The sequence below is a fragment of the Ursus arctos genome, unplaced genomic scaffold (genome assembly GCF_023065955.2).
Source record: "Ursus arctos isolate Adak ecotype North America unplaced genomic scaffold, UrsArc2.0 scaffold_12, whole genome shotgun sequence".
NCBI classification, from domain to species: domain Eukaryota; kingdom Metazoa; phylum Chordata; class Mammalia; order Carnivora; family Ursidae; genus Ursus; species Ursus arctos.
Genome location: NW_026622786.1, coordinates 64,957,557 through 64,963,556, shown reverse-complemented (window position 1 = coordinate 64,963,556; position 6,000 = coordinate 64,957,557).

Sequence of the window (6,000 nt, the reverse complement as noted above, 5' to 3'; positions counted from 1 at the left end):
ATACAGTATATCCTTAGTTTTTGATGTAGTGTTCCATGATTCATTATTTGTGTATAACACTCAGTGCACCATGCAATATGTGCCCTCCTTAATACCCATCACCGGCCTATCCCAGTCCCCCACCCTCCTCCCCTCTGAAGCCCTCAGTTTGTTTCTCAGAGCCCATAGTCTTTCCATTTTTAATATTTAATATTAAAATATTTTTAATTTTTGCCATTGATTTGCAAAAATTCTTTATATATTCTAGATATTAACATCAATACATGGTTTGTCAATATTTTATCCAGTTCTGTAACCTGCTTTGTCATTCCATTGATTGCTTCCATTCTTGGCTATGCATCAGTCATAACATCTTCTCTGATTTTATTTTATTTTTTTTTATTTATTTATTTTTTAAAAGTTTTTATGTATTTATTCGACAGAGATAGAGACAGCCAGTGAGAGAGGAAACACAAGCAGGGGAAGTGGGAGAGGAAGAAGCAGGCTCCTAGCGGAGGAGCCTGATGTGGGGCTCGATCCCATAACGCTGGGATCTATCTTCTCTGATTTTATTTGCCTTCTCTCTTCTTTTTTAGTCTAGCCAGGGTTTGCCAATTTTGTTCACCTTTTCCAAAAGCCAAATCTTTTTTTTTGTTGATTTTCTCTATTGTTTTTCTGTTCTATATTTAATTTATTTTAGGTCTAATCTTTATTTCTTTCCTTCTGTAAGTTTGGGGTTGGTTTGTTCTTTTTCTAGTTCTTTGAGGTGTAAACTTAAGAGTGTATATTTGAGATCTTTCTTCTTTTTCTTTTTTTCCCCAACTTTTTATTTAAATTCCAGTTAGTTAACATTTAGTGTAAAATTGGTTTCAGGAGTAGAATTTAGTGATTCATCACTTACATATAACACCCAGTGTTCATCACAGCAAATGCCCTCCTTAATACCCATCACACATTTAACCCATTCCCCTGCCAATCTCCCCGCCAGGAACCCTCAGTTTGCTCTCTCTAGGTAAGAGTCTGTTTTACGGTTTGCCTCTCTTTCTCTCTCTTTTGCTTATGTTCACCTGTTCTGCTTCTTAAATTCCACATATGAGTGAAACCATATGGTATTTGTCTTTCTCTGACTGACTTAATTTTGCTTAGCGTAATACACTCTAGCTCCACTGAAGTCATTGCAAATGGCAAGATTTCATTATTTTTGATGACTGAGTAATATTCTATTGTATATAAATACCACATCTTCTTTATCCATTCATCAGCCGATGGATATTTTGGTTCTCTCCATAATTTGGATATTATTGATGATGCTGCTATAAACACTGGGGTTCATGTGCCCCTTTGTATCACTATTTTTTAATCCTTTGGGTAAATACCTAATAGTGCAATTGCTGGATTGTAGGGTAGTTCTAGTTTTAACTTTTTGAGGAACTGCCATACTGTTTTCGAGAGTGGCTGTACCAGCTTGCATTCCTGCCAGCAGTGCAAGAGGGTTCTCCTTTCTCAGCATCCTTGCCAACATCTGTTGTTTCTTGTGTTGTTCGTTTTAGCCATTCTGACAGGTGTGAGCTGATAGCTCATTGTAGTTTTGATTTGCATTTCCTTAATGATCAATGATGTTGAGCATCTTTTCGTGTCTGTTAACCATCTGGATATCTTCCTTGGAAAAACGTCTTTTCGTGTCTTCTGCCCATTTCTTCACTTTTTTTTGGTTTTGTTTTGTTTTTTGGGTGTTAAGTTTAAGTTCTTTACAGATTTTGGATACTAGCCCTTTATCTGCTAGGACATTTGCAAGTATCTTCTCCCATTCCATAGGTTGCCTTTTAGTTTTGTTGACTGTTTCCTTTGCTGTGCAAAAGCTTTTAACTTGATGAAGTCCCAATAGTTCATTTTTGCTTTTGTTTCCCTTGCCTTTGAAGATGTGTCAAGCGAGAAGGTGCTATGGCTGAGGTCAGAGGTTGCTGCCTGTGTTCTCCTCTAGGATTTTGATGGATTCCTGTCTCACATTTAGCTCTTTCATTCATTTTGAGTCTATCTTTGTGTATGGTATAAGAAAACGGTCCAGTTTCAGGACACCTCGGTGGCTCAGTCATTAAGCGTCTGCCTTCGGCTCAGGTCATGATCCCAGGGTCCTGGGATCGAGTCCCGCATCGGGCTCCCTGCTCCACTGGGAGCCTGCTTCTTCCTCTCCCACTCCCCCTGCTTGTGTTCCCTCTCTCGCTGGCTGTACCTCTCTCACTGTCAAATAAATAAATAAAATCTTAAACAAAAAAAAAAAAAAAGAAAGAAAGAAAAAGAAAAGAAAACAGAAAAAAAAAAAGAAAAGAAAACGGTCCAGTTTCATTCTTCTGCATGTGGCTGTCCAATTTTCCCAACACCATTTGTTGAAAAGACTGTTTTTTTTCCATTGGATATTCTTTCCTGCTTTGTTGAAGATTAGTAGGCTGTTGATCTTACAGGGATATCTCACACAGGATGAGCTGCTTCTCTCTTGTTCCTAACAAGATTCTGAGCTTTTGGCTTTCTAGAGTTGGCTGTGTTGTCTCTAGGCGTGGATCCTTTTTTGTTTATCTTTGGAGTCTCTTGAGCTTCTCGGATATGCAGGTAAATGTTTTTCATCAAATTTGGGAAGTTTTCAGCCATTGTTTCTTCCAGTATATTTCCTATTTCCCTTCCTTCCTCTCCCATCTTCTCTCCTTCCTTTCCTCTCCTTCTACAAATACCATTATGCATATATTGGTATACTTGATGGTGTCCCACAAGTCTCAGAATCTATATATTTTTGTTCATACTTGTTTTCTTTCTGTTCCTCTATCTAGATAATTTCAATTGATCTATCTTCAACTTCACGAATTCTTTCTTCTGCCATCTCAAATCTGCTGTTGAACTCCTCTAGTAATTTTTTCATTTCAGTCATTTTCAACTCTAGAATTTCTATTTGGTTCTTTTAAATAATTTATACCTCTTTATTGATATTCTTTATTTGGTTGGTGAGGCATCATTCTCATACCTTCCTTTAGATCTTTAGAAATAGTTTCCTCTAGTTCTTTAAACATATTTAATAATAACCAATGTTTTTGTTTAATAAGTCTAGTGTCTTATCTTTCTCAGGGGCAGTTTTTATTGGCTCCTTTCTTCCAGTATATGAGTCATACTTTGTTTCTTTGAATCTCAAAATTTCTGTCAAAAACCAATATTTTAAATAATATAATGTGGCAGCTATGGAAATCAGATTCTTCCCCCCTCCAGGGTTTATTGTTATTGATGGTTGTTTGTTTATTGTTGTTGTTTATTGTCGCTGTTTACTTGCTTAGTGACTTTCTATAACTCATTCTGTAAAGTATGTATTCTTTTTCATGTGTGGTCTCTGAAGGCTCTGCTCAGTAACCTTAGTGGTCAGCTAACAGTTACAGAGATTTTCTTAAATGTTTGGAATCAGCAAGTCTCCTAGTCTTTGCCAAGGAGCCCTGTGTATAAATTGGGGCACAGTTTCAACACTCAGGCAGGCGGTTTACAACTCTGTGTTAGCTGTCAGTTCCTGCTTATTTAGACTCAAGGTCAGTCACAAGTGAGAGCTTAAAGCTTTATCAGGTCTTTTCTGCACATACACATAGCTCTGTCATGCTCACAGCCCCATGTATGTGCATGGCCTTATAAATTTCTAGGACTAGGTCAGAGTTTTTTAAGACCCCGTGTGGGCATCTCATTCCTCAGATTTTCCTTTTAAGGTTTTTGGTCAGCTTTGTGTTTACCCTGTTACTGCCACACTAGGCAACCTTGATGTTCAACAATTGCCTGTGATTGTTTATGACAAATACTCCAAGGAATAGGCTGTTCATACTGGGTGAGCTCTGAACCAGGTGAAATAAAGCAAGCCCCCTGAATGAGATTTCCCAGAGAACTGTCAGGTAGGTCAAATAATGACAATTCTCTGACAATAGAGATTTGGGGGAGCTCCTTCTCATGGATGCAAGGCTTCTGATTTTCACCATGACTGTGAAACTGTTGGTTTCTAAGCATATCACCGAGCTTGAGAGAGGAAGATGGAAATAAGGCAAATTGGGACACCTGGGTGGCACAGTTGGTTAAGCATCTGCCTTCAGCTTAGGTCATGATCCCAGGGTTCTGGGGCTGAGTCCTACATTGGGCTCTTTGCTTGGCGGGGAGCCTGCTGCTCCCTTTGCCTGCCGTTCCTCCTGCTTGTGTGCTCTCTCTAACAAACAAATAAAATCTTTAAAAAAAAAAGGAAATAAAGCAGATTAACATACTTCAAGGCTTGCTGTGCTTACAAAGTCTATCACTTTTCTTAAACAAGTGGTTCCTGGATTGCTGCAAACATTAGACTAATTTCCAGAGTTCTAGAAAAAGTTGATTTTGACAATTTTGGCCATTTGTTTTCTTTGCTTTTAAAGAGGGGAGGATTTTTGGAGTTCTTACTTCATTGCTTCCATTAATGTTACCCATGTTTTTATTTTCAGTCAATTTAGAGTATTTCTAATTTCCCTTGAGACATTCTGCTTGACCATGGGTTCTTTAATAGTGTTTTTCAGATATCTTTGTGTTACTTATTCCTAGTTTAATTTCATTGTGTTCAGAAATATACTTTGTATTATTTCAATTATATTGTATCTCTTGAGTTTGTTTTATGACCCAGAATGTTGTCTATCTTGGCAAATGTTCCATGTTCAAGTTCTTTTACATATTTGATGGTGGCACTTACCCACATCATGCCAGGGAAGCTCTGGTATCTCAACTTTATTAAACATAAGCCACTGTTGAGTCCAAGTTCCATCAACAAATCAAGTATGCTGTTAAGCTCCCACTAGCTAATGCATTAAATCCAGTGTAATATTCCACTTACCTTGGTCCAATTCTTTCAGAATTACTCCCACATTTCCCAGATCTCTGCTGATATGTATTAGCAAAGCCTTTCAATCCTTTTAGTGGTGTGTAAGCTATTTCTTCCTGGGTAATACTGTGTACTTGATCCTATGGAGCATGCTGAAAATTGACCCTTAATTAGGGTCTAATGGTAACAGGGAGTGGCTATGATGGCTCTTGAAGAGAATGAGCATCCCCTTTCAAGGCATCTGCACCATATGAGGTATATCACAAGGTTTTCTAGAAAAGAGAGGCTAGTCTGCTCAGAAACAAAAGGGCAACTACTTTCACAGCAAGTGAGGTCCAGCATGACTTGAGAGCTCAACTGTCAGTTACATCTGGGTTCAACCAAATGTCCCCATTACAAGTTTCAAGATCATATTCTTTCCAATTGCTATAGTCTAAATGTTTGTGTCCCTCAGTCCCCCAATCCACATATTGGAATCCTAACACCTAAGGTGATGGTGTCAAGAGGTGAGGCCTCCAAAAGTGATTAGGTCCTGAGAGTGGAGGCCTTATGAATGGGATTAGTGCTTTTATGAAAGAAATCATGCAGAATGACTTAGCCCCCCCCCCATGTGAAGATACAAGAAAGCTGCAATGTATTAAATGGCCCTTACTCAACCATGCTAGCACCCTGATCTCAGACTTTCAGCCTCCAGAACTGTGAGAAATAAATTTCTCCTGTTTATAAGCTACCCAGTCTGTGATACTTTGTTATAGCAGCCTGAACAGACTAAGACACCAATCAATTTTCTAAGTTTTCCTCAGAAACTTGGTGGTACTATGAATTCTATTTCAGCAATATATGCAATTAAATTTTACATTTTCCTTCTAGGAATACCAGCCCTGTGGCCATTGGACATAAGAGATTATTTAATGACCATCAAGGCAGGGCTCTGGTTCTTAGATCACGACTTCAGCTGAGAGATAAAAGATTTGAACTTGTCATTTTCTTTCTGTAAACATTCAACAAGTCAGTAGGATATATTCCATACTAGTTATTTTAGTCATCATTATCATAATGTTCAAATGCAGCAGTCACTTGAGCTAATAAGTGAGTTGTTTCAGTTCTTATTTGTTGACAATCATCTGTAGTTAATAGCACGATTATTTGTGGTGATATTGCATAACATGAAC